The 12,183-nt window shown below is 39.0% G+C and overlaps 1 long non-coding RNA gene across 1 annotated transcript in view; it reads left to right on the forward strand.

Annotated features, from left to right (window-relative positions):
- Positions 1-1,512: 1,512 nt before the first annotated feature.
- LOC134758875 (uncharacterized) overlaps positions 1,513-12,183 on the forward strand; it is a 32,267-nt gene continuing 21,596 nt past the window's right edge. Inside the window, exons 1-2 of the long non-coding RNA XR_010134546.1 lie at positions 1,513-1,628; positions 5,075-5,198. This is a non-coding gene — a long non-coding RNA (uncharacterized lncRNA). The remainder of the gene's footprint in view (positions 1,629-5,074; positions 5,199-12,183) is intronic.

Consider the following 12,183-nt stretch of genomic DNA (forward strand, 5'->3'; position numbering starts at 1 on the left):
TTACCAAGGAAGAAAGGGCCCAATAATCTTCCCTACCTGGGTGAAAATGGTATATTCAGGAACACAGATGCCCTATCCTCAGCAGCAACTTGACCTCACATTAAAAAGTAGCAGCTATTCCTTTATAGGAAATTATACCACTAGTCTATTGTCTGAGGTAAAGCCAGTGAACCAAGAGGAGCAAAAGTTGATCCCGATGTCACTAAGTGAGAGAACATATTCCATGGGCACTACCCCAATCTATTTCTGGCAGACTGATGACACTAGACCTTTGATCTTTACTTATAACTATCAAAAATTCAAAATTCGTTCCTGACATCCCTGGGCGGGATTATTTTTCCCCTAACAAGAATCCCAGGATAGCCTGATTCATAGTCTGACAACCTAGAAAAAGGGAGTGTCAGTAATTCAAAATTAATTTCAGGTCAGCCACCTGCATTGTGTCCTGTTGAATTGACAAGGTAGCAAATCATAAGCGTAATGACCACTTGGTTAAGTACATTGCTCTCCAAGTCGAAGAGAGGGAAACATTGGGTCTCTGTGAGTTTTATAAAAATACATGGACACAGGAAGGGGAACTTCACACACCGGGGCCTGTTGTGGGGTGGGTGGAGGGTGGAGGGATAGCATTAGGAGATATACCTAATGTTAAATAACGAGTTAATGGGTGCAGCACACCAACATGACACATGTATACATATGTAACAAAACTGCACGTTGTGCACATGTACCCTAAAACTTAAAGTATAATAAAAAAAAAAAAAACCTTGTCACTTGGACCTAACCCCACTATGTGAAAGCTCTGGGTGTGCACAGAAGATGCTTGAAAGTGTGGACTTCCCCTTAAAGGAATTAGAAACACCAATTTTGAGGTATTAGAGGAAAAGCAACTACCCTGGCTCCCGAGAAAGCAAAACATTAGGCCCCGGAGGTGTAGATGGGGGAGACACATTAGTGATTTTTTTGTTTCAGATCCGTCCTGGATCCTTTCATACCAAGAAAAATGTCCTGGTGATGACACAACAAAAACTGCTGCACCCACTTTAAATTGTCTGCTGGGTTAGCTATCCTAACCAGACACCTCTAACCACTGCTTTGTCTTCTAACCTTATCAATAGGTCTATCACAAACAACAGGGAACAATTCCAGCTTTTGCAACTCCCAAAGAAAAGTCTCCTCTCCACCTCCATAAGTCCACCATGCACATTCTCATCATTGCCTGGGGCAAATGAATAGCATCCAAATGATGACAAAAACAAGCAGGACAGATGGAACTGCCTTCACAGTCTTTTCAAAATCAGGAACTAGACTCTACCAGTGGGCCTGGAGAACACATGTGAGGCAGTATCAACTTGTGCCCCCACATTGATTGTTGCAGGTCCCATGAGCAGGACCTCAACAATCATAACATATCTTTTCTCCCCAGGGACAACATGTGCGTATTGCTGGGATCATAGTTCTTGTGTAGAAGCTAGGAATCAACTTCCTTCCCTTCCAGAAACACTGTTATTTTCATCTTATAGGTGGTGATAAGAGAGCAAGTCTTTAAGGAAACACCACCAGTAACTCTGAGAGCTCAGAAGACTGAGGCATTCTCTCTAAAATGAGGCAGCCCTGGATTTTCCAAGGTAGATTTGTTGAGGGATAACTGACTCCTTACTTATTTACTGTGTTTGGCAGTTATTACCACAATGTGAGTCATCAAATTAGAAAAAGTGTTAAAATATTTGTTTTGAATTTAGCTGAAGTAACCAAACAGACTATCTTGGAGCTGGAAGGAATTTGGCTTTTCCTCAACTCATTGACTAGGGATGTTAGGAATGCTGGAATTGTTATAGATTTCATCCTTATTGGCAAACGTGCAACCTGGGCAATTGCTAATATATCCTATTGTACTTGGATTAATGACTCAGGCCAAATGGAAATCTCTATTAAGAAACATGAGGAAGAAATTATCCAGCTCTCCAAAGTAGACAGCAATAATTTCTTTTTTTATCCATTACTTCAAGCATTTATCCTTTGTGTTATAAACAATCCCATTATACTCTTTTAGTTGTTTTTAAATGCAAAATTAAATTATTTTTTACTGTAGTCAGCCTGTTGTGTTAGCAAATAAATACTAGGTCTTATTCATTCTTTCTATCTCTTTTGTACCCATTAACTATACCCACTTCCCCACCACTACTCTTCCCAGACTCTTTTCTGGATGTTTGTTCTTGGCACCTTTGCTGAAAATAGGTTCACTGTAGACGTATGGATTTGTTTCTGGGTTCTGTATTCTGTTCCACTGGTCTATGTATCTGTTTTTATGCCAGTATCATGCTGTTTTAGTTACTATAGTTCAGTAGTTTAATCTGAAGTCAGGTAATGTGATTCCTCCAGTGTTGCTTTTTTGCTCAGGATAGCTTTGAATATTCTGGATCTTTTGAGGTTCCATAAAAATTTTAGCATTGTTTGTTGTATGTGAAGAATGTATTAGATATTTTGATAGGTATTGCATTGAATCTGTAGATTTGCTTTGGTAGTATGGACATTTGAAAGATATTGGTTCTTCAAATCCATGAACGTGGAGTATCTATACTTTTTGGTGTCCTCTTCCATTTCTTGCATCAGTGTTTTATGGTTGTCATTATAGAGATATTTTAATTCTTTGGTTAAGTTTATTCCTAGGAATTTTATTTTATCTGTTATCTATTGTAAATGGGAATGCTATATTGATTTCTTTTTAAGATTTTTACTGTTGGCATATAGAAATGCTACTAATTTTTGCATATTGATTTTTCATCCTGCAACTTTACTGAATGTGTTTATCACATTCAGAATGTAGTTATTCTAACAGTTTTTTGTGGAGTCTTTAGGTTTTTCAAAGTATAAGATTATATAATCTGCAGACAAGGATAATTTGATGTCTTTCTTTCCAATATGGATGCCATTTATTTATTTCTTTTACTAATTGCTCTAGCTAGGACTTCCAGCTTTACATTGAGTAACAGTGTTGAAAATATGCATCATGATTGTGTGTTCTAGTTCTTAGAAAAAAGGCTTTCAGTTTTTACCCATTCAGTATGATACTAGCTGTGGGTCTGTCTTATACGGCATTTTGAATCTTAAGGTGTGTTCCTTCTATACCATTTGTGATGGTTCTTACTATTAAATGATTTTGAATTTTATCAAATGGTTTTTCAGCATCAATTGAAATTAACAATATTGTTTTTGTCATTCATTCTATTGGTATGATATATCACATTGATTAATTTGCGTATGTTGAACTATGCTTGCATCCCCTGGATAAATCCCACTTGGTTATGATGAATAAACTTTTTAATGTGTTGTTAAATTAGGTTTGCTCATATTTTGTTGAGGACTTCTGCGTCAGTAAATATACATCACAGATACTGGCCTGTAGTTTTCTTTTCTTGATGTGTCCTTACTTGGTTTTGTATCAGGTTAACACTGGCCTCATAGAATGAGTTTAGAAGTATTCCCTTTATTTGACTTTTGGTCATATCATTCTAATATCTGTCCACAAGGCCACACTTCCTTCTCATCTCCTGGCTGTGTGAAACCTCTAACTCTGTTTTATAAAAATATTTGCTATGGCATTCATTGCCCTACAAAATAATCTGGGGTTATTTTCTCATCAAAAAATTGTTAACCTAATCACATCTGCAGAAACCCTTTTTTCAAAATACAGTAATATTTACTCTTTCCAAGGAGTAAGATTTGATTTCTTTGGTGACCACTATTCAACCTACTTACAGAGGCATTTTGTAGCTTTGTTTAAAGATCAACTCAGATGATTTAGGTGAAACACTTAGCAAACTCTGAAATCACCTAAATATGTAGTGTATAATTTAAATTTTCTATCAATTTCTGACATCCATTGTTCTCATGGCTAATGCCATCTTAATTTTATATAATTTCTCACATATAAAGTCCATGATAAATTAGTAATATATACATTTGTATTAGGTTATTATGATAGTAATACATCTGCACCCACTCTTGTTAAGAACTTTTTGTCAGAAGTGATAAACATTTGTTAGATGACCATCTGTCTGGGGTTTGGTGTTCAAAGATATTCGGAAGATAAAATTGATCAAACTCAAGATCATGTCTTCATAATATTACTTTCCTTGTACTAGCTAAGCAGCCATTATAACTCAATCTAAACAATGTTCCCACTACATCCACTATTGAGGGTGACTTAGATTAAATTAGGTTTCCAGTATTTTGTCCTGGGCTTGGTTACCTCGGTCTCTAGTATCTATTAAAGAGAGGAGGACATGACAGATCATTTCAAGTTCATTTTGCACTTAAATTGCTTCTCAGTTCAGGCTTTTATTACTAAGAAAAAAAATGGTGCTCTTAATGCATTCCTGGATGCTGCTTTCCCCAAGGTTTTGTGAAACTTAACATTTATTTTTCATATTTGGGAAAAAGTGTTCAGTCCCTGAACTTTCTTCTCAGTTAAAAGAAAAAAAAAGTCTCAGTGTTGAGACCTTGCCATCTTCAGTGCTATAGTCTTGTGAAAATACCTGTAAAACATTTGCCTCTTTCTTCAGAGGAATACTGTGCAAGGAAAAAGATAATGACTTAAAATATTTCACATGATGTCTTGGAGATTAAAAGACAAAGAGAATAATAGAAATAAAAGATATATATGTTAAACTGTTTACAATAAAATTCCAATTCTTCAACAACATTAGGATCTATTTATATGTAAGAAATTTGCTAGGCGAAACAGGTGAGGATTGATATACGTTTGGTGTAACTAATTGCTTTATTTGAATCCTTTCTCTCAGATTAAAGAAAAAAGTAATAACCCTAGTGTAGTGGTTCCCCAAACATGTTCACTCAGAACAGATTTAGATTTTTTAAAAATAATAATGATTCTTACACTTCACCTCATGAAATTTTGATGGAAAAGATAGGACCTGGAGAGTGGTACAGTGTAGGCAGGAAATTTGTGTTTCTGAAAACCTCAACAGGTCATCTCAATAAGCAGCCAAGCTTCGCAACCATTGTGAATAAGGCAGTCCTAATCTTTCAGGCCTGTTGTACTTTACTTCAGCTTTACAGGTAGTTTAAGAAAATATCGGGGGAGGAGCCAAGATGGCCGAATAGGAACAGCTCCGGTCTACAGCTCCCAGCGTGAGCGACGCAGTAGACGGGTGATTTCTGCATTTCCATCTGAGGTACTGGGTTCTTCTCACTAGGGAGTGCCAGACAGTGGGCGCAGGTCAGTGGGTGCAGCGCACCGTGCGCAAGCCGAAGCAGGGCGAGGCATCACCTCACCTGGGAAGCGCAAGGGGTCAGGGAATTCCCTTTCCTAGTCAAACAAAGGGGTGACAGATGGCACCTGGAAAATCGGGTGACTCCCACCCGAATACTGCACTTTTCCGATGGGCTTAAAAAACGGCGCACCAGGAGATTATATCCTGCACCTGGCTTGGAGGGTCCTATGCCCACGGAGTCTCACTGAGTGCTAGCACAGCAGTCTGAGATCAAACTGCAGGGCGGCAGGGAGGATGGGGGAGGGGCGCCCGCCATTGCCCAGGCTTGCTTAGGTAAACAAAGCAGCCGGAAAGCTCGAACTGGGTGGAGCCCACCACAGCTCAAGGAGGCCTGCCTGCCTCTGTAGGCTCCACCTCTGGGGGAAGGGCACAGACAAACAAAAAGATAGCAGTAACCTCTGCAGACTTAAATGTCCCTGTCTGACAGCTTTGAATAGTGGTTCTCCCAGCACGCAGCTGGAGATCTGAGAACGGGCAGACTCCCTCCTCAAGTGGGTTCCTGACCCCTGACCCCTGAGCAGCCTAACTGGGAGGCACCCCCCAGTAGGGGTGGACTGATACCTCACACGGCCGGGTACTCCTCTGAGACAAAACTTCCAGAGGAACCATCAGACAGCAGGATTCGCAGTTCACGAAAATCCACTGTTCTGCAGACACCACTGCTGATACCCAGGCAAAAAGAATCTGGAGTGGACCTCTAGCAAACTCCAACAGACCTGCAGCTGAGGGTCATGTCTGTTACAAGGAAAACTAACAAACAGAAAGGACATCCACACCAAAAACCCATCTGTACAACACCATCATCAAAGACCAAAAGTAGATAAAACCACAAAGATGGGGAAAAAACAGAGCAGAAAAACTGGAAACTCTAAAAAGCAGAGCACCTCTCCTCCTCCAAAGGATTGCAGTTCCTCACCAGCAATGGAACAAGCTGGATGGAGAATGACTTTGATGAGTCGAGAGAAGAAGGCTTCAGACAATAAAACTATGAGTTACAGGAGGAAATTCAAACCAAAGGCAAAGAAGTTAAAAACTTTGAAAAAAATTTAGACGAATGTATAACTAGAATAACCAATACAGAGAAGTGCTTAAAGGAGCTGATGGAGCTGAAAGCCAAGGCACGAGAACTACGTGAAGAATGCAGAAGCCTCAGGAGCTGATGCGATCAACTGGAAGAAAGGGTATCAGCGATGGAAGATGAAATGAATGAAATGAAGCAAGAAGGGAAGTTTAGAGAAAAAAGAATAAAAATAAATGAACAAAGCCTCCAAGAAATATGGGACTATGTGAAAAGACCAAATGTACGCATAATTGGTGTACGTGAAAGTGACAGGGAGAATGGAACCAAGTTGGAAGACACTCTGCAGGATATTTTCCAGCAGAACTTCCCCAATCTAGCAAGCCAGGCCAACATTCAGATTCAGGAAATACACAGACCACCACAAAGATACTCCTTGAGAAGAGCAACTCCAAGACACACAATTGTCAGATTCACCAAAGTTGAAATGAAGAAAAAATGTTAAGGGAAGCCAGAGAGAAAGGTTGGGTTACCCACAAAGGGAAGCCCATCAGACTAACAGCTGATCTCTCAGCAAAAACTCTACAAGCCAGAAGAGAGCGGGGGCCAATATTCAACATTCTTAAAGAAAAGAATTTTCAACCCAGAATTTCATATCCAGCCAAACTAAGCTTCATAAGTGAAGGAGAAACAGAAAACTTTACAAACAAGCAAATGCTGAGAGATTTTGTCACCACCAGGCCTGCCCTAAAAGAACTCCTGAAGGAAACACTAAACGTGGAAACGAACAACTGGTACCAGCTGCTGCAAAACCATGCCAAAATGTAAAGACCATCGAGAATAGGAAGAAACTTCATCAACTAATGAGGAAAATAACCAGCTAACATCATAATGGCAGGTTGAAATTCACACATAACAATATTAACTTTAAATGTAAATGGACTAAATGCTCCAATTAAAAGACACAGACGGGCAAATTGGATAAAGAGTAAAGACCCATCAGTGTGCTGTATTCAGGAAACCCATCTCACATGCAGAGACACACATAGGCTCAAAATAAAAGGATGGAGGAAGATCTACCAAGCAAATGGAAAACAAAAAGGCAGGGGTTGCAATCCTAGTCTCTGATAAAACAGACTTTAAACCAACAAAGATCAAAAGAGACAAAGAAGGCCATTACATAATGGTAAAGGGATCAATTCAACAAGAAGAGCTAACTGTCCTAAATATATATGCACCCAATACAAGAGCACCCAGATTCATAAGGCAAGTCCTGAGTGTCCTACAAAGAGACTTAGACTCCCACACATTAATAATGGGAGACTTTAACACCCCCCTGTCAAAATTAGACAGATCAACAAGACAGAAAGTCGACAAGAATACCCAGGAATTGAACTCAGATCTGCACCAAGCAGACCTAAGAGACATCTACAGAACTCTCCACCCCAAATCAACAGAATATACATTTTATTCAGCACCACACCACACCTATTCCAAAATTGACCACGTAGTTGGAAGTAAAGCTCTCCTCAGCAAATGTAAAAGAACAGAAATTATAACAAACTGTCTCTCAGACCACAGTGCAATCAAACTAGAACTCAGGATTAAGAAACTCACTCAAAACCGCTCAACTACATGGAAACTGAACAACCTGCTCCTGAATGACTACTGGGTACATAGCGAAATGAAGGCAGAAATAAAGATGTTCTTTGAAACCAACAAGAACAAAGACACAACATACCAGAATCTCTGGGACACATTCAAAGCAGTGTGTAGAGGGAAATTTATAGCACTAAATGCACACAAGAGAAAGCAGGAAAGATCTAAAATTGACACCCTAACATCACAATTAAAAGAACTAGAGAAGCAAGAGCAAACACATTCAAAAGCTAGCAGAAGGCAAGAAATAACTAAAATCAGAGCAGAACTGAAGGAAATAGAGACACAAAAAACCCTTCAAAAATTAATGAATCCAGGAGCTGGTTTTTTGAAAGGATCAACAAAATTGATAGACTGCTAGCAAGACTAATAAAGAAAAAAAGAGAGAAGAATCAAACAGATGCAATAAAAAATAAAGGGGATATCACCACCGATCCCACAGAAATACAAACTACCATCAGAGAATACTATAAACACCTCTACGCAAATAAACTAGAAAATCTAGAAGAAATGGATAAATTCCTCGACACATACACCCTCCCAAGACTGAACCAGGAAGAAGTTGAATCTCTGAATAGGCCAATAACAGGAGCTGAAATTGTGGCAATAATCAATAGCTTACCAACCAAAAAGAGTCCAGGACCAGATGGATTCACAGCCGAATTCTACCAGAGGTACAAGGAGGAACTGGTACCATTCCTTCTGAAACTATTCCAATCAATAGAAAATTTGATTGGAATTTGACCTTATTTCATGAGGTCAGCATCATCCTGATACCAAAGCCGGGCAGAGACACAACCAAAAAAGAATTTTAGACCAATATCCTTGACGAACATTGATGTAAAAATCCTCAATAAAACACAGGCAAACCGAATCCAGCAGCACATCAAAAAGCTTATCCACCATGATCAAGTGGGCTTCATCCCTGGGATGCAAGGCGGGTTCAACACATGAAAATCAATAAATGTAATCCAGCACATAAACAGGACCAAAGACGAAAACCACATGATTATCTCAATAGATGCAGAAAAGACCTTTGACAAAATTCAACAACCTTCATGCTAAAAACTCTCAATAAATTAGGTACTGATGGGACATATCTCAAAATAATAACAGCTGTCTATAACAAACCCACAGCCAATATCATACTGAATGGACAAAAACTGGAAGCATTCCCTTTGAAAACTGGCACAAGACAGGGATGCCCTCTCTCACCACTCCTATTCAACATAGTGTTGGAAGTTCTGGCCAGGGCAATCAGGCAGGAGAAGGAAATAAAGGGTATTCAATTAGGAAAAGAGGAAGTCAAATTGTCCCTGTTTGCAGATGACATGATTGTATATCTAGAAAACCCCATCATCTCAGCCCAAAATCTCCTTAAGTGGATAAGCAACTTCAGCAAAGTCTCAGGATACAAAATCAGTGTGCAAAAATCACAAGCATTCTTATACATCAATAACGGACAAACAGAGAGCCAAATCATGAGTGAACTCCCATTCACAATTGCTTCAAAGAGAATAAAATACCTAGGAATCCACCTTACAAGGCACGTGAAGGACCTCTTCAAGGAGAACTACAAACCACTGCTCAATGAAATAAAAGAGGATACAAACAAATGGAAGAACATTCCATGCTCATGGGTAGGAAGAATCAATATCGTGAAAATGGCCATACTGCCCAAGGTAATTTATAGATTCAATGCCATCCCCATCAAGCTACCAATGACTTTCTTCACAGAATTGGAAAAAACTACTTTAAAGTTCATATGGAACCAAAAAAGAGCCTGCATCGCCAAGTCAATACTAAGCCAAAAGAACAAAGCTGGAGGCATCACGCTACCTGACTTCAAACTACACTACAAGGCTACAGTAACCATAACAGCATGGTACTGGTACCAAAACAGAGATATAGATCAATGGAACAGAACAGAGCCCTCAGAAATAATGCCGCATATCTGCAACTATCTGATCTTTGACAAACCTGAGAAAAACAAGCAATGGGGAAAGGATTCCCTATTTAATAAATGGTGCTGGGAAAACTGGCTAGCCATATGTAGAAAGCTGAAACTGGATCCATTCCTTACACCTTACACAAAAGTCAATTCAAGATGGATTAAAGACTTACATGTTAGACCTAAAACCATAAAAACCCTAGAGGAAAACTTAGGCATTACCATTCAGGACATAGGCACGGGCCAGGACTTCATGTCTAAAACACCAAAAGTAATGGCAACAAAAGCCAAAATTGACAAATGGGATCTAATTAAACTAAAGAGCTTCTGCACAGCAAAAGAAACTACCGTCAGAGTGAAGAGGCAACCCACAAAATGGGAGAAAATTTTCGCAACCTACTCATCTGACAAAGGGCTAATATCCAGAATCTACAATGAACTCAAACAAATTTACAAGAAAAAAACAAACAACCCTATCAAAAAGTAGGCAAAAGACATGAACAGACACTTCTCAAAAGAAGACATTTATGCAGTCAAAAGACACATGAAAAAATGCTCATCATCCCTGGCCATCAGAGAAATGCAAATCAAAACCACTATGAGATATCATCTCACACCAGTTAGAATGGCAATCATTAAAAAGTCAGGAAACAACAGGTGCTGGAGAGGATGTGGAGAAATAGGAACACTTTTACACTGTTGGTGGGACTGTAAACTAGTTCAACCATTGTGGAAGTCAGTGTGGCGATTCCTCAGGGATCTAGAACTAGAAATACCATTTGACCCAGCCATCCCATTACTGGATATATACCCAAAGGAGTATAAATCATGTTGCTATAAAGACACATGCACACGTATATTTATTGCGGCAGTATTCACAATAGCAAAGACTTGGAACCAACCCAAATATCCAACAATGATAGATTGGATTAAGAAAATGTGGCACATATACACCATGGAATACTATGCAGCCATAAAAAATGATGAGTTCATGTCCTTTGTAGGGACATGGATGTAATTGGAAATCATCATTCTCAGTAAACTATCGCAAGAACAAAAAACCAAACACCGCATGTTCTCACTCATAGGTGGGAATTGAACAATGAGAACACATGGACACAGGAAGGGGAACATCACACTCTGGGGACTGTTGTGGGGTGTGGGAGCGGGAAGAGATAGCGTTGGGAGATATACCTAATGCTAGATGATGAGTTAGTGGGTGCAGCGCACCAGCATGTCACATGTATATATATGTAACTAACCTGCACATTGTGCACATGTACCCTAAAACTTAAAGTATAATAATAAAAAGAATTTAAAAAACAAGAAAATATCAATGTGGAAATGTGACTAATTTTTGGCTAATATTTTTTATGAGGAGATCTCTTTAACTTGAAAATATTTTTTATTATATAGGTATGCAAACATATTAATATTGAATAGTAGATTAAGCCTGGCCAAGAAGCAAGCAAAACCTGCTCACAATAGATCAGTTCTGGATAAACATCTTCCATAGATCATGGAATTATGAACATGCGGTAATCAATCTAAATGCTCTTACATTGACCAGTTCAAGCTAGTATTTTCTTTTAGCTATGTGATGTCTATGATCATGACGATTTTTCAGGAGCATATGTTGTGGCCTGTTATGAAGGGTTTAAACCCTAATAAACCTCAAACTCAGAATAAGACTGCTACCAATATGAGCATTAGGGCAATACATTGAAAGACTGGGGACAGGATGAGAATAACTGAAAAACATTTCTCTGAGAGTTTCAAGGTCCTCATTAAGTGTACATAGATGTTTTCCAAAGGCTGTTGGCAAAGTAGCAGGTGAATAGAAATCATCTGAAGGGCAGAAAACTAGGAAGCAAACTGACTGACCAAAAACGTGTCAGTCAATCTCTAAAGGAGAAAGAACTCTTCCATGGTTCGCAGAACTGGATGATCACCTTTGTAAAGATATCCTGACTCTCACTTGAGATCGGACTTTTTTCTCACATTGACTAGCTCAAGCTAGTGTTTTCTTTCGGATATGTTATTGCTATGATCATTATGATTTTCAGGAGTATATGTTGCGGCCTGTTATGATGGATAGAAACCCTAATAAATCTCACACTCAGAATAAGTCTGCTACCAATTTGTGCAGACAAGCTCTCACTTGAGAGTCAGGATATCTTGAGACATGCCAATCTCAAGCCCTGCTAAAGGAAAAATCTACCACAGCCATAAAAGTTTGAAGGACAGTGTTTGAATAA

This window comes from Gorilla gorilla, chromosome 6 (genome assembly GCF_029281585.2).
Source record: "Gorilla gorilla gorilla isolate KB3781 chromosome 6, NHGRI_mGorGor1-v2.1_pri, whole genome shotgun sequence".
Classification (NCBI taxonomy): domain Eukaryota; kingdom Metazoa; phylum Chordata; class Mammalia; order Primates; family Hominidae; genus Gorilla; species Gorilla gorilla.